A 20,934-nucleotide genomic window follows, 5' to 3' on the forward strand; every position below is an offset into this window, starting at 1 on the left:
TGAATTACTGTGCACCATTGTAAGGTACTTTATTATATGTCATAAGCTATTACACGGAGTCACCACTTGGTAGCAATATTGCCCAACCAATGCAGTTGCATGTGAGGATAAAGGACTTCACTAATAAGAAAAGGTTGAGCGTGTGGATTAATTGTGATTTACGCTAGTCATAAATGTAATAGTGTTTTCCAGGACAATGTAAACATACCCTGGACCTTTTATTGTTAGGTGGGACATTGAGTTAGACTTATAGACTTGTCATTCTTATGTAATACCTATGCAATGCATGTATGTCTCTGCAGGCACAAGCAAACATATAATCTGGATACTGTAAGAAAATGTATGGATAAAAAAATAAATGTATGAAACTTTTAACAATGAGTATCATGGGTGAAAAGCTGGGTAGCACCAGAAGGGGTTTGCCTGTTTGATGTCGTCCTCTATACATCGTGGGATTTCTGAAAACATCCTGATTGTCCGCATAGCATTTTATGATGATTTAACATGTTGAATATTTGTATATAATTATGTTTAGGTCTGTGAATCCCAAAGCCAAAGTACAGACTGAAATGTAATTATTGAATAATAAAAATATACATCAACATGTAAAAACAATCCATTTTTGTGCACAGATCACCTACAAGACAGCGATTTCCAAATTTCTTGGCCACAAAAAAGTGGTATCACCACTTCTTTAAATTCAGGGTAGTTTAAGAGTTGCAGCTATATTTGCCTTAATGCACATTTAGACCTGTTACACATTATTTTCCCCGTACACTTAGCGAAAATGATACTTTCTAAATACTTTTGTTTTGAATGTACAAAGTGCTTGTTTCCATTAGGCAAGTCACACAAAACTGAAAACCAGCTTTCTAAAGTTGCATAAATCCACCCTAATATAAACACAATCATAACATATATAAGTACGAAGAGACAAATGAAAATGAAATGGCTTTGCTGGGGCATAGACCAAAATTATATTTCCCAGAAATACACAAGGGTTTATTCCTAATTGGGCAAAACAAGAATGAAATAGCATGAACTAATGAAGACACACCGGAACATGAAAACACAGGGTAGGACCCAGCCTTGGTTTAATAGCTTGAGGTGCTTTTGCATTATTTCTGTTCTTTATAGAAATGCATGATTATCCTGAGCATATATTCCTTTTTGAGGGAAATACAGCCAGGAAGACACCTCCCACTAGGGTGTAAGGGTGCCTATATTCACATTACTCCCCAGTAGAAGCACAGAATATCCACATGACAGCGCTCTTCCCACAACTGTGTGGAGCCGAACAGAGCTCATGGTCCTCATAGATTTGAGTTATCAGGATGAAAAATGTGGATGAAAAAATGAGCTCAATCTATTTTTTTAATTACTTGCTATTCATCTGCGTATTATTTTTATTAATACTACAATTGATACTACAACAACTAATGCTCAAAGTCCCTGTTATTAAGTGAATTTTGAGTTTAGCTGTTTAGGAGCACTTGGTTAATGAATGTGGTAACATGGCATTTTGTGTGATTGCTAATAGATAATAGTTGAATCTATGTTTGGTTTCGTATTATATAAATGCTAGTAAAGATCATTGGCATGTTATCCTTATAGTGTTATCCACTGTTGTTTGTATTGATACCTGCTAAAATCATAGCTGTATCATTATAGTATAATCATACTTATGCTATTGTCATTCTTGTTGCTTCAGTGATGTGCATTTTCATGTATCATCCCATGGTATCTGTTGGCCTGGTAGGAAACTGTGACCAGCCTCTTAAAATAAATGAATAGTTCACAAAATGCTTGATAAAAGGCTTTTCGTATCTTAATGTTTGTAATCAAAAATGGCACAAAAAGCCCATTATAACAATGCCTGCTAACAGTAAGCCAATCAAAGCGAACAATATTTACAATCAGTTCTTGGAAATTTTTTTTAGCAATATGCACAATACAGTGGATCTCTAGGACTGAGCAAACTGAGTTAAAATGGCAGAAAACAGCAAATTCCTACATCAAAGCATAGCAACAATGCTTGTGCTGGGATTCAGACGGGGAGGCTATTGTGTTCTGTATAATGTTCTTTTGTCTGCAGTGACAGAATGGTCAGGCTCATACAAATGGCCAACATTATTTCTCTTCCTTTGGATGTTTAATACAGTTTGTTAAATTGAAAATGGATCATCATACAGTATATTAAAAAGTGTGGTGTGCAGCATAAGCACTAAAATATGCATACATTGTGCAAGCTATGTAGGACCCTCTGATGTTGGTGTTTTGAAGTTAATCAGCTGGAAAGCTGTGCCATCTGTAACGGCTACTCCAAGTTTTTTTTTCTCCAGGACAGTGATTACTGAATTCGCCCACTTTTTCACAAGAGTGCGCTGATTAATAACTCCTCTCCTTTTTCACTGGGGCTCACTAATTACTGATTCCTCTGCCTCTTCAACAGTGAACAAATATGGCTGACTTTTCACCATGCCCCATTGGTTCAAGATGAAGGAATATTCTAGGACCAATCAAATTATAGTTGAAAGGAGACAAAGAACTATTATTTTAATGGTGAATTTATTTTCTCTTTGGTTGCTAGTGAAATTTATAGATCTGTTTTAAGAAAGTAAAACAAACACGTTTAATGTGAAAATGGGTTAATTAGATCAATACATCGGAAACAAAATATTTGATTTCTGTAAAATGCACCATTATAACTTCAATGCTAAATCACGATTACTGATTATTCTTCTTGTCTAGCAACAGTGAAGATGTAAATGACTCACTTCATTGGAATATTAAAATCTTTGGTTGTTTTCTTTAAAAGATTGAAGAAGAAAGTTAAAACTGGGTTTGAGAGAACGAAGACATTTGAATTATGAAACAGTGTGGTGGCACTGAATAAATCAGGGTGAAGTGAGAGGAGGTGTTTGGAATGTGAGGAAGCAGCATATTTATTAATAAAATATACAATAAATTGACAGTCTTTGCATTTTATTATCTCTGGAGTTCACACATTGCCAGCAAGGTGTCAGTAGAGATAACACAGAAAGTAGGTTGCAGTGAAAAAAGGTCTAGAACATGCTAGTCCCTTTGGGGATTAAATCTTGCCCAGACTGAAAACAACCGGCAAATATGACTTTTTCTGTGATTGGGCAGCTGGGTGCTGTGTCTCTCTGACAGGCAGCCAATTAGGTACTAATGTGGCATGAAGGGCTTTGGGGCCAGGTTGTCCTGAACACATTTAAGTGTGTGCCTAGGAAGATTCTAGGATATGCCATGTAAAAACAAGAAAAGAACAGAGATTGCTTATCTTTGGGGAGGTCATGCATTCTGTGCTCCTTTGGCTGGCTATCTACTTTCTGTCACCATTTAAGTTGATGCATTAAGAAGCTCTTTTTCCAATGAATATTAGTGCATCAACGCCAGCATTTAATTGTCCAGAATCTTTAGTAGTACCTACATTTAGTGCATTTTTGCACTGAAGATGCACATGACTTTTTGCCATATGTATCTATTTGCGTACTGTGCTGTTTTTAATGTGTGAGGGGCTGTTGGCTATAAAGGAAGTGTAAAAAAAGGTATTGGTGTGAATACATTCAGAGGTCTGGGATTATGACTTGCGTTTCTGTATTCATAATGACAGCGAGTGGAAACAACACTGGCCTTCGACTTTCGGACTGTGCTCCAAGGGGATTAACATCGGAAAGCACTTAGGAATGTTAATAAATAAAGCCGGAGGATCAATACGCCATAACTGTTATGCACACAGTAAATGATAAAGACATTTCCTGGGAGGAACGGCACTGGCTTGCTTCTCCCCTTATAAGCTAATTCTAACTTGATGTGAAATATTTCTCTGTGAAGATTTTTTATGGATACAGCTATAAAACTCCTATTATGTAGTTATTAGTGGCATATAGTATATTTAGTGGTACCGGGCCCACCATCACTTCACAGTGCAAGTCTACTGCCTGCCATTAAAATGTTCATGGACAAGTTAAGCGAGCTCACATTCCCCACATGAAACTTAGGTCTTGCAAAATACCTCATAGTGACTGGAGCGCATGTTGGTCAGCATTATAAAAAGAAACAATATGTACGAGCATCATTTATGCGAAAAAAAAGGTCGACCTGTTCTGCTGCGGCTAATAAATGATTAAGAACAAAAATCAATTTAATAACAATAAATAATGTAAAAGTCATGCATAATTAATCCTTAAAACAAGAGGAGTATATTACCTTCCCTTGAAATGTTTTAAATACTCAGCTATATTGTTTCTTCTTGAAACTTAAAATGGAATGGTTTCAAATGGCTTGCTTGCTTGATTCGAACATGCACAAATAACTTAAATCATATTTTCAGTTACGGTGTTTGTTTCATGACCCAGCTGTCATCTGCCTTAATGAAAGAATAAAAAGGTCAACCTTCAAATTTTGTCACTTTGATTGCATTTTGAGCCACAACGCACATACTGTACAGTCAGATGATACATGGCAAAAGGTGGCATTTATCACCATTAAGACTGAATAAAAAAGATCACGTTCTGCTGTTTCTATGACATCTCTTCATTTTTCATTTATCAAAGCTAACCAGCGGCAGTTCAATATCGCAAGATAAGTAGCAGCTCTATTGTCTCGTGATTGCCTGAAATATACACAGGAGTGGGCAGTGCTGGTGATGGTGATCTTATATTTTGTTCGTAGTTTTAGATATGCTGTAGATATTGTGATACATCATTTGATTCCCCCCCCCCCAACCTCCCAGTGTAAAAGAACACAATACCCTGTCTTAGGCCTTGGCTTTGTGCCAGCATATTTTGTCTTTACTTGCCACAGGGAATCTCAGTCTCTGGTTGGGGTGACCTCAGTGTACAGCCCAAAGAGAATTACTTTCTTTGCGGGAGTGAAACAAAAGGTCAGGCCTCTGGTTAGCAGGGCTGTCATAGAGCAAACCCACATAAACCCCAATGACACACGCGCGCGCACGCACGCACACACACACACACACACGCACACACACAGATGTGAGATGTCAAACCAAAAAGACACAAATAAAATCGGAACCAAACTGAATTCTGCTCAAAGTTTATAAGCCGATTTTGCAGGATTTATCCAGACATTGAGTCTGGATTCTGGAGGCTTATTTACTTATACAGTATAGATAAATCAGAGAGCATCTCAAAAACTTCTAGGAACTGAAAGAAGGGGCCAAGCCCCCAAAGCCTTGGAAAGGGCTCTTATGCAGTAAAATTGCTGTTTTTTGGGTCCATGGAGGCTTTTGAAATGCAAATTTTGCCTCTGAGTAATCTTCTCCTTTCACCCCCTTTGCAACATTCATTTCATCCCAGATTTCCCTGTTTACTAACATTTGAATGGAGGAATTGTATCTGAAAGTATATCCTTATGTGTATTATGACCATCTGGAAGAAGTTCTTTTTTTCCAGAGGGTAGTTGTTGGTTGTTTGGACCGGCTTGTTAGTGCGAGCACCAGGTAGCTTATCAGGAATTCCTTCTCTCTGCTGTGATCTTGTTGACATTTTGTCTCTCATGCCTGATAGTCTACACAGGGCAGGCCCTGTGGCCCCTGGGGTGGAGTGGTGTATGGAAGATGCTCATGGCCAAATGAAGGCCTTGTTTGGAGAGGTGTAGAATTAAGCAGGGTGGGACTAGCCTTGACAGAAGAAACTGGGGATACTCCTTCACAGAGACAGGAAAACCTATCTAGGATCCACTGGTCATTGGAGCTGCCCTAGAATAACAGATTGGATAATGGATTAGAAAAACGGAATCATGCTTTATGAATTCAGACGCCTCATAGCACCAATCTGACGCAAATTACGCAATATCCATATTTAACAGGTGCAGGTCCACTAAGTGCTGAGAACTACAGCCCTCGCTGACTGCTCCACACAGCAAGATATATCATTATCCCACTGAAGTGATGTTGAAGGTCTCCGTCCAAGGGAACTAAATACATCTTCTTGATCCTGCAGGGGTGACACCGCATTGTCTAGTGGATGTTCACACACTCTCAAAATCCCAAATGGGATGTTTTAGTTGTACCCCTGATTTATTCTTTTTGACAATTGCCCCAGAAAAAATTCAGGTAAATGTTAATCTTGTTAAATGTCCACAAAGCGAACATTTGTGCAATTTATCCTAAGCGAGGGTGTCTTCTCAATACTTAGCAGATGATGTAATAATGCATTCCCACACTGCAACTGCTTCTTTCTCTGCTTATAATCTTTTCCTTTTTTCTTGATTTAATCTATATGATTTATATAAGAGAAAATCTCTTCCTCAAGTTTTCTGACCATGTGCATATTTAGCCTGTTGACCATGGTCATTTATATGCAGAACTAGATTTGATCAAATTGTGAAGCACTTCATCCATAAATGTAAATAAAAGATCAAAATCGTATTCATATATTTTGTTAATTAATATCTTAAATCTTTTGACCACATTTACTTTTCATGACAGAGCAATTGCTCCAAAGTCCAAATTAATAAAATCTAACATAAAGGCAGACAAACTTCAAAGTAAGGGAAAAAGTGGATCGTGATTAAAATGAATCTAGACCAAAAGAAAAAAGGAAACAGGACTCTCTTTCCATGAAGCGCTATCTCTAAACACATTGCTCTTCAGCATGACTGGTGGCTGCTCTGGTAGCACGCAAGCACAACTAGGCACATGATGCTTCCCATGAGGAAAAGAAAATCCTTTTGGATTGTTCAGCCAATGTCAGATATCAGCCGTGCCCTCCCCCCGATCCCCCCCCAGCATTGATCAAACGTTTTTTTCCAATTAACAACAGGTGCTGTGAAGATAGGTAGAAACCACAGCCCTCAGCCTCCCAATGTGCATGCAAAACAAGCACTACAAGCTAACATTAGTAATCCCACTGTGGTTTGAGAACGTTAATTTGAAATTTACACGATAGCGCCATGTTGCTAATGAGGAATGAAATGCAATTCAATTCCATTCAGTGAGATCAGGGGTTTTTGAGCATAGGCATAAGTACCCCCAAGGGTAATTCAGAGGGTTTAAGGGGCTTCTTGAGATAAAGCTAAGTATTAATAGATAATATTAAATCAGAAAAGGGCAAACATCATAAAAGCATACTGGGGATAATGCCTTGGGAGGAAAGAGGTTCAGTTACAGAATAATATTCAATACTGGTTGTGAGTTTTACTGGCATAAAGGTGAACTATGAAAAAATTATCTTACTTAAAAGATAAGAATGGAAAAAGATAAGCAATTTGGTCACATTTTTGTTTTCACATGTGGAAATTGAAGTTCACATCAGTGAAAAGTCAGTGATATGTGAAAATGTCCAGTACACATGAAAAATTATCTTGTGAAAATGTTAAATTCACATGTGAAATTGTGATTTCCCTGTGTGAAAATTCAAATTTCACATGTGACTGTCTGACTGGATGGTGTGGATGTACTGTGCTGATGGTTTCACAGAATTTGTCTTATACTCTCTGGTTTTAAAAAAGCACACACACACATTGTAAAAAAAAAAACATTTTTCTGTTATTGCTGGGCTGCAATTTAACCCTCTAACTGTTAAAAAATGTCTAGCTTTAAAAATGTTGCAGAAGGATGCATTGCCACACTGTCAATAGATTTACTACTATTTACACATTTTCTAATTTATTTAGAATGTCATTTGGCTCAAGATTAGATTTTGCTTGAGCTTGGCATTCATGCACAGGTGATCATTAGAAACGGATAGTAAAAGAAACAAATATCACAGCCAATCACCAAACAGCCATGGTGAGGCGTTCCTCCTTTCCCCCTCATCAGAGAGCATGCACCCATGTGCTCTGCAGCACAGAGGTCTGTCCCAACAGCCACCGGATGAGCTCCGGCTGGTCTCCGCTGGAGTTTGGGGAGGAGCAGACATGGCGTGCAGAGAGGGACAGTGACTGCCTTTCAGAAGTGGGGCTGCTCCAGGGGTACATCGAGTTAAATCAGTCAGTCACATTCTCAGTGGTCACTGGTAGAAAACAGAAGAAATTGGAGCATCATGCCTCATTGGTTCCAACATTATGGGTGCAGCATTCCAGTTTGAGACCCTGTTTTACTCCGCGTGTCGGAGAAACGCAGGCCCTTTGTGCTTTCATAGAAACTAATCAGACATTTATGAAGTCTGAGTATTATAAATCATTTGTTGCACACACATAATGAACCTGCAGCAGATGGCACTTCATAGAGTAATTGGTGACTGCACTGTACATCTGTAATTGCTCTGTAAGTCGTCCTGCATACGGCAGCCTGCCAAATAAAAGAACGGAAATTGTTATGCCATACTGGTAATCTTGCATTTGAATCTAATTTCATGAAGGATGATTATCATCATCCAAAAGCAGAATATCTCAGCTCCAGAGGGAGATATTAAAAATGCATATAAATGCATATGTGCCTGATGCCTAATGTCTGAAGCATTAAATTGCTTTCGGTATTCTTCGTAATGCTTTGATACGTGTATGGATTTCCCAGAGGAACGGAACCCTGGAGCTCAAACACAGTTAAAGTTACAACAGCAAAATTTTGTAAACATTGCAGATAAACAGTCATTTATGAGTTGTGTGTTGATTTAAAGAGATGCCTGTATGTGTATTTGTCTGTTTGTTTGCCAGAGTCCTTTCATGTTCCATACTGTCACAGGCCGATTTCCATGCCTTTCTCACTAAATAGTTTTCTATTCATTAAAACTGTTTTCTAATATTGTAAATTAAGAAACTTTCCATTACACTGCATGGTATGAACACTGACAGTATTTACACCCACAAGCTTGCAGTAAGTGTTTTTTTATTTTTTACTAAATTATGAACTGATATAAGACAGATGGCATGCATATACAAAATATGCTTCAAATAGCAAATGTCATTTGATTGAGGCCTAGCTAACAGAATGGTCCAAACAAATCTTAATTCTGCCACATATCATTGTGTCTTGTCATCTAACCTGGAAATAACATTTTCTTCCTGAATCAGCTTAAGCGAAAAATGTCCTCCTGGCTATACCCTCGTGCCATTGCTTTGTTGTTGCAGCTGTTTGACTGAGACTCAGGGTGCCTGTAATGCACCTTTGGTATCGGTTTTCAACACATCATAAAGCACCATAAAAGAAGTGTCCGGCTTTTTCAGAACACACAAACATTTTTTATGAGATAAAATATTCTTACAGTAAATAGTGTTTTCCACATCATTTGCCAATTAAATAAATGCTGCAAGTTAAAATAATATTACCTACCACATTGTTAACTGAGCTTAAACATGCTAATATTTGAACTTTATGCAACATTAAATTTGTTTCCCGTACCTCCTGCATGAGCTTGGTCATTGTGGCTCACCCTTCAGCAAGCAAGATGGTGGTTATAAAGAAGGGCTGAAGACCTGTCAAGAGAAACCAAAGGCTGAAATTCTGGAACAGACAAATACTGAACCCTGGAGACCGGCATCAATTCCTTCAACTGAAATAAAATTTGATATGAAAGTCGCCATGCAGGAAAAACCATCCTGTAAGAGACTACATTGAAAGGTTATCTCAGGTTTTAGTGTGTGTGTGTGTGTGTGTGTGTGAGAGAGAGAGAGAGAGAGAGAGAGAGAGAGAGGACAGAAGGTCAGCTAACTCAAAAGTAACTCCCCAACCAATAACAAATTCCATTACATTGCCAGGCAGGGCCAGACACAATTTCTTATTTGAAACAAAAACTCTTCCTAAGGCTGATGGGAAGTTGAGCATGTAAATATAATGGTGCTGGCACCCTTGTGCTAGTTAGCATAATGGGTAATTAGATTAATATGTTAGTGTCATAGATCATTTTCAATTTTTCAGTTCATTCACAGGATGCTAAGACCCCATTGCCCCTTTGAAAAGTGAAAAGGAGAAGAATAGTTTTATTGAACAAGATTTACCCAAGCTCTTCCTATAGAGAGCGATTCTCTAACATTTGCACCACACGTCCAAATTCTCTCTGTCCAATCATATAGACAGGCCCAGCTCAATGTTTAATCTAGTTTAATCCTACAAGGATACCAGTCCATCACACACAAGTTCACGCCATGTCTTTTTTCTGACCCTATGTCTGACGAGCAGGGATGACAGTTGGAAGACAGCACCATTTGATGCCGTTGCCTGGTCGCCTTCTCCTCTCACTCAGCCTCACCTGCACTCCCAGAACCAGTCAGCAGAGCAAGGCAGATGTATGGCTATGGGCAGTTTAAAGTGGCACTGAACACTTCATTGTCCTTGTCTGACTGCTGTCCACAAGCTCATTTCCTGTTACTGCTGTTGCAGTTAATGGATTGATGGGCTGATAGATTGATAGCTCAGTGGGGTAGAGTGAAATTCACTGACATTAACCTTTGGCTGAATGTATCAGGCATTTCTTACTGTATAATATCCTATCAACAGCCAAGGACTTGGTGCATACATAGCGCATGGAAACCTGACTCTATCCTTGATGTAAAGTTTCACATTTCTGAAACTAAAATGGTTCTCTATTGGAAGTCCTGATTTTCTTCACCTTCTCCTTCATCCCCTGTGGTGACATGTGGGTGGAGGGTTGATTAGTATAAAGGTTAGAATAGTCACTCCTCTGTCATGATGGACACCTTCCACCTATATTGATTTCAAGTCAGATTTGATCTCCGGAGAGTAAAGCATTAGCCAGTAATCAGGCATCTATCACAAAGTTTACACGGGAACAATACAGAGAGCAATCACTGCGAATGGGGGAGGACATTTTTTTTCATTAGTGCGAGTTTGAGAAAATCAGACAAGAGCACTGCTGGCTTTAGCCTGAAAATGAAGAACAGAAAAAAAGAACACATTAGCGATGTTGTGAGAACATAGTGATACCCAATTTACAGTGTCTGATTAGACTGCTGTTCTCTCTAATGGCATTGAGTTGGAAAAAAACCCCACATGGATTGGAGAAAATCTCACAAGTGCTTGAGAAAAGAGCTTGCAGTCAATATAAATGTGATTGCAGGGAGAATTACGAATTACTGCTGAACCTTGGATCGTTGTTAACTAGCTTTCTGACCAGGGCGGAGAATGCAAGCAAGGCTTGCAGAAATAAATACTTCCATGAACCTGCATGCTCACGAGCCCCACTGCTGCCATTGTTACTATGATCATATGCTTTATGCGTGATAAATAGGGCTCTTATTTTTTGTGGTAAGATTTCTATATGACACTTGCAGTTGAGTTGATATCCTTAATGTGTCTTTATAGCCTTTGTAGCCAAATACATGGCAAAGTAACTGGCCATGATGAAGCCATGAATTCAATCAAGAGACCATTCATCAGTTTGGGGTAGGTCAACATACGACCATGCTAACTGAAGGCATCGTACTTGATAATGGAAGCAGCAACCTTTCAGTGAATAAGATTGTGTTTGCAAATATCAGCCTAGTGAAGACAGATTTATTGACATTTAAGCGATTTCAGCAAAGGACAAACCAGGCAGATCACTTCTTTGAGAAACTGACCACTCGTTCATCAACACGCCATGTAAATGCGGCTTCAATCATAAACATGAGATTGGAGGGAACTGGCCGCACGTGCTCACTACAAGCTCTTTTAATTCCCCACATTCGGTCCCTCATGCAAATCACTGACACAAATCACCACGACCTTAAACTGGCTATTATTCAGCCCAGTCCTAGAATAGCTGTTCATCACAAGGAAGTTTTACACGTGCACATGAACGATACACAAGACGCAACGGCTAGCTAGTCAGTCAATCGCTGCAACACTATGTTATTTTGCACAAACAGCACGCTTTTCTACAACCCAGCATTGCTTCATGACAGTAGAGGGGTTTAAATGGTTAAATGACTTTCAATCAGCAGCCAAAACAAATTCCCTTATGAAACATGTATGTATTATTGACACATTATTGTGAATGCAGCTGAGTAAACTGGAAAATACTTGCCATGAGCACTTTTCTCTGAACTGAGATGCAACTTTTTGATTGCTTTTCATTATAGGACTGATCAAGACAATTCTGGCAACCAAAACACTGATACTGTCTTAATAATTACTCAGCAGGTGGCTGGATGAGGCATGTATTGGAAAAACCCCTTTCCTGGACACTTCATGGGGACTGGCCCAAAATAAGGAACAATGGAGCGCATCCTGCTTAGGACAGGGTGGGACTGACATTTCAAGGTCTATGATGTCTTCCTCAGAGCCAAAAAAGCACACCAGACTATTATGTGTCGCTAACTTCATCCATTGTTTGAGCTAACATTATCTGTTAACATGAGCAAAAACTATTAATTTGGCAGAAAATAATGAGCTATCATCCTTTAACTCACATTGTTATTTTGATTCAAATGTGCTAATAAGATAAGTATAAAAAACAATGATGCTTGATTTGATCTTCTTTACCTTTGAACAGACAGTCAAAAACACTGCTGCTCAACAGCAATGCTGCAATGTTTGGAACTATTCAGACTCCATGATTTGCCAATACTCAAAAAATTAGCCCATTGGAGTGAACAGTAGAGTGAATTAAAATATTCGTTTTGAAAAGAAAACATCACGTGTGAACTGGACATTTTCACATTTGATTGGCATTTTTCACATGTGAATGAATAAGTCCATGCGTAAAAAGAGAATAGGTTACATTAAGTCTTTACATTTTCTTTACATTTTCATGTCACTGGCTTCTTAAAATGTGACAATTTTCACATGTGAAAACAAAACATGTAGCATAGGTCACCTTTTCCTGCTCTCATCTTGTAAGTGGGATTATTTTTATAGTTCACATGTTAAGTGCTCACATGTGGTTTTTTAACACATTATTTGTTATAAGGGTGAAGAGTGTGGGGGCTCACAGGTGTTCTCCATCACTTAAATGTCTTTCAAGGCTGGTTGCCGTCGTGAGTTTTTCAGTTTAATTTTAATGAGTCAAAATATTCAAACGATCGTGCCGAGCTGTGGCAGTACATAATGAGCTGACACAGGAAGAAAAGTTAAATTATGATAAATTATAACCGAAGTAAGCAAAATCTCTCCACAGTGTACTGAATTACTTATCCAGTGTATCATAGTTCAATAGATTGTTCCTTGATAGACAGGAAATTACTTGTGTCTGTATATATTGTCTGATTATGGTGTTGCCATCATGGCACTTATTAAAAAAATGTGAGAGGATGATAAAAATGGATTCTGAATATTTACATATATATGGCCATTTATGACAATCTGAAATGGGTACAGAGAGGCAGTGCTGAAACTATGCAGTATGTTTTTTTGTTTTTTTTTGCAGATTCATTTGGCTAGGCATTCCCTCTAACATTTTAAAAAGGTGTTTAAAAGGTCATACTCTCAAAGTGTGACGGATGGAGGCTCTGGGCATGTTCCCAGGTCAACTGACCTTTCCTTGAGTCGGCCTTTCGACGCTAACATGGATCCCTGTCCAAGGAGTGCTAATGAGGAGCTTTCCTCTCAATCAGCCGCTTCTGAACATGAAAGGAAAACAAGCCAAGCATGGGAGAAAAACTGTGGCATTTAGGTAGGGGTTAGTCAGGCTTCGACAGGCTGACCTTAGCGCCTGGCATCTGTCACACGTCTTTGGATTTCTCTCTGTCAGTCTCTTGTGAGATTATATAGCAGTGATGTTCATCTGCTCACGCTGCCTCATAGCTATGCACATCTGCATTTTTATTTATACGTAATCTGGGCTGTGATGCCTGACTTTCAGCTTTTAAAGAAAATTCCCATGAAAGGGATTTTAACACTGGATTTCTTTTGTATTTTTATTTTGACTGCTTGTTTTTCACTTTTTTTTTTAATTTAGGGTGCATCCACACAGCAGTCTAAATTAATTACACTATAGCCATTGTTTATATTATTACATTTATATATGAAATGGCTGTGTATTGAAGTCTACCATCAAATTCTTGTTGAAGTAGGGATCTAATAAAGTATTCGAAATTACCTTTTTAATCATTACTCTAACATATATTTACAGTTTATGTCGTACTCATAAGGCCTCATCACACACAGTGCTCCTTTGGGTCTCTCTTTCAAATCTGCAACAACTAAAAATGGAAGAGCAGTGACCATGTTATATGAATTAAGCATTAGCAGAGGATTCCAGACACTAATTCCCACCCCATACAGATCTCCTTAATTCTCTAAGAGGACACTGCGACCTCGTGTCATCAGCCAAGAGATGAAGCACTCCCAATCACTTGAGTTTCACACTCTTACAAACGATACATCATCAGGAGACAACAGGATGCCGCCTTGAATTTTTTTTCTTCTCTAAGTGACCGTGTGTCTGTGTATGGCCTATCCACTGACCAGAGAGACTCATGTTTCATGAATGAGACATGCCAACCCTGTTTGGGTCTAAGGCATCTATGATTTTCAGATCGTGAAAATTGGTCTTGTTGCACATTATAGTATAATGTGGTATAATGGTATTTTAAAATCTACATTCAATGTATCTTCCTTTCTAATATTATAATACAGGATGTCACTGAAAGCAGTTTATACATGATGAATAGCTGATTAAGAAAACAGAGAATAATCCAAAATAAGTAGAAGAATAATTATCCATCTCTATGTTACATTTCTGTACCAATGTTCATCAGCGGTCTGTCCCTGCTATTGGTGGTGTGAAATTTTCATAGTTCAGTATTATAGAGAAAATGTTATCTTTAAGGCTACACTCCTCTTTTTTAAGTGTGCAGGCACATCTAAACAGTTTCAGTTATCAATTAATTAATATTTTTTACTGTCCTCATAGCCCTTCGGTCTCTATTTTCAGTAGACTGGGACTGTGGACATCCCCCTCTGATGGGCATTACTGTGGTTTATGGGCTCAGCTGAGTCCCTCCTCTGGCCTTCTCTCCCTCATCCTGGACTGTGCGTCTGCACACAGCGAGGCATAACACCTAAGAAATTCATAAATAATGCAACAGCTTCCAGGAAAACTCTGCCGCGTCAGCACACCTACCCCTGAAGGGAAATTGCTTTAATCTCACACAGGACCAATTGAGTTATTATCAGTTCAAAAAATACACAGTGATTACAATGTGTCCATTTTCAGTTTCAGAACAAAGTAACAGCACTTGTATATAGCATACACAAGCAGTATACAAACTTTGCGGTCAAACTTTTGCACAAAGTTATGCAAAGTAAATGAACACAAATGCTTGACTTTGTAAACCATAAATAAACAATTCAGCAATCTAGCAGGTATTGTAATATATCAATGTCAACTGGACTGAGTAACAACAGGCAGTAGCATGCTGTGGCATTGTATATTCATTTTATGTATTTAATTTTAAAAAATCACAGTTGTTATCACAGAGGAAAAAGCATGTGTGCAAGCATACATATTGATCCATAAGGTAACAACTCCACTGGGGATTTTTGCTCTATCCTGTACATTGATCATGTAGTGAGTATTTGCACTAAATAAATAAAGGTTGATTGATTTTGTCATTTAAATATACTGTCATGTTTTAAGTGTATTAACGATGAAATCAATAGAATTTTATTGACTAAAAAATGACTAAAGCCATCCAATCATAATTGAAAAGGCTTTAAAGACAGAGCGTTGAAAACAATACTCTAAAAATAAAAAATAAAAACATGCAGCCAATTTCTCAAATATAATTAATGAATGCAAATAAATTGTTTTGATTTAGTTTTTTCTGCAGTCAGCTAGACTAGTTATACTGCTGCAGACAGTGCTGGAGCTACAGTACATGTCAAAGGAAGAAGTACATAGCAACCATTTCTAAGCAGGGATTGGTGGACTGCTGTGTGTATCAATCATTTGCTAAAGGTAGAATAGCAACCTATGAAAAGGAAGAGGAGGGACAAACTGCAAAAACGAATGTAAACGATTACCTGAAAGAGGAAGATAAAAAAAACCTGCCCAATATAACAAAAATAGCCCGAATTATGACAAACCACCGGAAGCCATTTTCTCTGCACAATAACATTAAAAATATCTCAAATGGGCAAATCTGGCATCAGTGCTTTACAGGTGCATCGCTACATACTGTGTGTACGTAACCTGCGACGTAGCTGTAAGCGTTATAGGTCCTGGCAATTGAGTAAATGTTTTTGCATTTTACTCATCACAATTGGCATTGAAAATACATTTGGTTTGATAAGCAGATTCAAAATGCACATTTCTTCAAAAATTCCCAGTTCTTGGAAATTTGGCTCTCGATACCCAACCCTACTCATATCATTGAAATCACTTACATGTATCACTTTCATTTCACAGGTAGCTAAACCACAATTAATATGTGAATTTATTTCTCAATGTACCCTTAGTGCACTTAATAATGGTTTCCATAATAAACTGGCAAGTTATACACAGTAAAAATTGCTGTGACACTGGAGAATGCCTTATAATATGTATCATCTGACAACTGCAACTTATAAATATTTGATTCTATGCATATATGAAAAAATACCAATTAAATGGAGAATAAGCACACATAATTTGCATTAGTTTGAGCAGAAGGCACACTCTCTGTAAATTTAAAATGGACATTTTTACTCTGTACTGTGGTTTCACAATGCCGGCAGTTTTGCATGCTTCATGGAGAGGAACAGACCATTTCATTTCCATCTGTTTGATAAAGCTGGGCCTCCATCGATATTTTCCCTATTGCTTGACACAGATTGGTGACAATAATAATGCAGCCAGGAAACTGATATTTCTGGGCTCCATCCTGGACAAGCTGTATTCAGTGTGAGAGGGCATTAAGCTGACTGGCCGTGAATGGTTCTTGTCTTTCTTCTTTTCAAAGAAATTGCTTGCGGTTCTCTGCTGTTTAAATGCAATAGAATAGATGTGATACATCACGTCTGTCTTGATGTTGTTATCCCCTGAAAACATTTCAATTTAATGTACCAATGCCGTGCACCTGTGAAACAAGAAGGGAAGCAGAACAGATTGTGCCGTCATGTTTCCTCCTGTTAAGGGGAATCATTGAGAGATCCTGAAATGAAGGAAGCAGCAGTGCTTTGTCTTGTTGCATTGATGCTGTAACGACGTTACACAGTGCCTCTCTGACAGGCTGCAAAATTTATTTTCCACACTTACTGACATAATTACTGCCAAAGAAAATAATGTCATAGTTTGTTGGAAGATCTAGAGCAGCTTAAAGGAAATTAAGACCACAAATGAATTGGCTGCTGAAACAACGGTCATCAATATCACTGAGTCATCACAGGTTTTGTGGGTTTGCTGTAACATATGCACAGGGGTAAAGGCAATTGAAGTGAGTAATGGGAGGGAACGTTTGCAGCCATTACATGACAGGATAAGGCCCCCTGGATCCCTCTGCTGCAGACTCCCGGTCTTAGTCAGAAGACCTGAATCTGCAATGCTTTCGTTATCAGGCTCTGGCAGCAGTCAGTGTGAGTACTTTTACCAGCTGATCCTCAGAGGAGCAGGATAAAAGTCAAGGCCCTCTGTGCTATGTTCCATGATACTGCGGCGAGTGTGGCCAGTGCTGGCCACTGTGCCATAGAGGTGTTTGAATGGATAAATTGGTCAGTGACCATTTTATTCCCGTTGTTCTTGCGGTAAAACAAACCAAAGACAAGCTCAAAAGAAATCTCACAGCTCATCAAAAGTCTAAACAAACAAAAATAAAAACTGTAACTTCTAACACAGCCCACCAAAATGTGTTTCTCCCATAAGCACGGCAGCCTGCGTCTTTGTGAAATGCCTCTCAAAGGCAGTAGGCACCTCTGCTGATTGCTCCTCAGCCTCAGACGAGTGTGTCTGCGTGTGGCTGCTGCTGGCCAAGGTCCTGTAGGCAACTCAGACAGCTGGAGGAAACAGGAACAACTGTCAGCAACCAACCAGCAACCAGCAACAGGAGGATTACCCCCTCTCTAGTATTGTCCTGCCCCTCCTGGCATCACATATAGCAGGGCAGGGGCTTCTAATAAAACAGCCAAATTTGTACATTTTTTAAATTAAGAAAGTCTCAGAAATGTGTTTAAAAAAAAATCTAGGATCAATTGCTCTTTGAGTGGAACAATTTCCTTATCAAAGTCAAAGGGGTGCCAGAGAATGGCCAAACATTGCAAATCAAATTTTAGATATGTTTATTGGAGTTAGTTAATACACATTCATTGAGTTCAGAATAAAACATTGTAAAAGTCATTGCAGAAAGTAGAACAAACATGAATTAGCCGTGGCTATATCTGCACAATTAATCCAATCAGGCGGTGCGGAAATTTCTCTTTTCAAATAAGGTCTCTTTCTGATTATGTATCGCTTCCAGAAATTAGCCAGGCAGGGAAGTGTATCAATTATTGCCTTTTAAGCTGATTAATATCGCATAGCCATTATTTTCCTGGCCTAAAGAGCAAAGCAGAACAATCTGTGAGTAGTACAGTCCTCTTGGAACGTCCTGTCTGGACAGAGAATATTTGCAATTCCTGGAATCATATACGTTTGATTTCAGCAATCCTCACTTGCATTTCATTGGTCAGTAAGTCTTTGTCATTATCGTTTTTTTTATTATTATTATTATTTTTTTAGCATTGAATCGTACATATTTCATGAATAACAAGATAATGAAAATCAGGAGGTACCAGGGATGGTATTAGGTATACAGGGGAAAAAATCGGAATTTTTGGAAAGACATGAATGACAATGCTCCCAAGACTCACCAGGGCAGCTGGCTTTATCGGTAATTAAGGTCTAACAAACTCAGAAGGGGTGGTGAAAGAGCATGAATCACAAGGTAAGCAGTATTTTCAAAACCCTGAGGACAGCAGATCTGCCAGTCGGTTACTATATTGTGTGTAATTGCTATTAATGACTTGTGAAATAAATAATAAATGTTTTTTTGCTAGCTTGTTAATTCATCATTTTTTAATGATCTGAACATTTTCCTTGAACATAAAATGAGTGGAAGCATTATGTGGTTATATTGACTTTGAGTGACTGTGTCCTGGTTTCTGAAATCAATGCAATGCTGCAGACAATGAATCCAATACTGATGTATTTTATTATTAAATTTCTAATGAATGCACAGAATGAAAAGAGCCTAAAATCATTTCTTTCAGCTGCTTTTCCTTTCCTACATAAACATGTCACAACAGAGAGAGAGTGTTTTGAAATCAAAAAGGTTACGCCACACTATGGTGCATAAACATGCCTGCGTCTTCAGTTTAATGCCATTTGCTTCTCTGAAGTCAGATGACTATGTTGCCAAAGGGAAGGGGCAGTGAGTTGATGAAATGGAATGGCACTTTTAGTGGGAGGGGAAGGACAATGTTATTAAGAGCTGTTCTGCTCATCTGATGTGCATCATTTTAACCAATGTGGACTGGTGGTAACAGACCTGAGTTTGTAATCGGTAGAAACCCTGAATGGGGCACAGCTGTTGCTCACTTACACAGAGCACTTACCCTAAGATGTGTCCTTCATATGGGAACGGAACCTGCAGATGTTTGGTTATCAGGGCCCTTTGGCCATTCCAATGTTATCCCGCAGGAAACAGAACTGTGTAGTGTTGCTGCACGCACTGAGGTTAGACTAGTGTGTCATCTTGCAGGTAGAGATGAGACTGAGTGTATCACGCCAGTGGGTGTCTGCAGGGGCTCAGTGCAAATGGCGAGCATTGCCAGGCAGAGGGATGTCAGCCTCTTTGAGGGCCACAATCATTATAAAATGGAAACATTTCTCTGACTGGTATGAAAGGTCCTAATTTTATTTGTCTTAAATCTGGATACATGGCTTGAGAAGTGTTATGCTAGTGATGGAAAGCACTGCCCTCGCCAATAAAAGAAAAAACGTTTTTAAAAGCGTATGAAAGCAATGTTGCAGTCATCAATTTCAAACACCTAAAGGGCCATAGAAAACCACTTCTGTACTGTGCTGATGAGTGAGATGTTTTTCAAAGCAGTTAAAAAGAACTCAGTCTCAGTATAACACAGTGTTATATGCCAGAGACAAGTTCTTTGGGAGGCTCAAAGACACCCCCACAAAGTGATACAAGACTTGAAAATTTACAAGAGGGCATGCTGACAGTCATATGCTGCCCTATGAAAGCGGTCAAGAAAAATCGTCTGGAAAATGGATTTTGAAAAAAAAAAAAAAAAAAAAACCTATTTATTATCCGACCACAGTGATACGCCCAGCCAGCAAAATGACTGCGCTAGCATGAAATAGATTTTCAGGATGGCTTGAAGGTAGGTAGTGGATTTCAATTAGCAACCAGTCTCTTTGGGCCTTTGAGCTGAAGACAGGTGGATCAGTCTAGCGGTGCTCGGCTCGCTGGCCTGTCAGCGCAATGACAGCTCCCTGATTGCCTGCGAGTCCATCCATTGCTAATGCGCATTCATACAGCAGACACATTCACAATACTGATCGGCAAGGTAATTTCAGTCACTTTACTTCCACCGCATTTTCTTTCCCCATATCACTCACGTTGGCCTGAAGTGGCACAGATGACTTTGATAACAAGTCCAAACACACCTATTTATGCACCTGCATTCATGGCTGCCTTTACAAGGAGGCATGTAGTTTATTCATAAATATGATTGTACACACATAACGGCTACTAAAACCACAGTTTTCATCCACAACATTGCTCTGTCTGCATATTCTCCCTTTATCCATATTTGCAAACGGCAACAATAAAGGTATAATATGATATATCACAGTAAAAATAATGTAAACTGAATTCTTATGGATAAGACAATGACTATTGAAACCCCTTACATATCTGGCAACACCTTCATGTCAATAATAATAATAACATTAACATGCTTGAAACATTCAGGCAAAAATGCCTCGAAAATGTCTATTTTTGGAAACTTCTGGCTTCATTCATTTTAAATGCAGCTTCTGTTGCATCCTTGTTTGATCAAAATGATCTGTGAACTTCAAAATGAATACAGTATGA

Source organism: Anguilla rostrata, chromosome 8 (genome assembly GCF_018555375.3).
Source record: "Anguilla rostrata isolate EN2019 chromosome 8, ASM1855537v3, whole genome shotgun sequence".
Classification (NCBI taxonomy): Eukaryota; Metazoa; Chordata; class Actinopteri; order Anguilliformes; family Anguillidae; genus Anguilla; species Anguilla rostrata.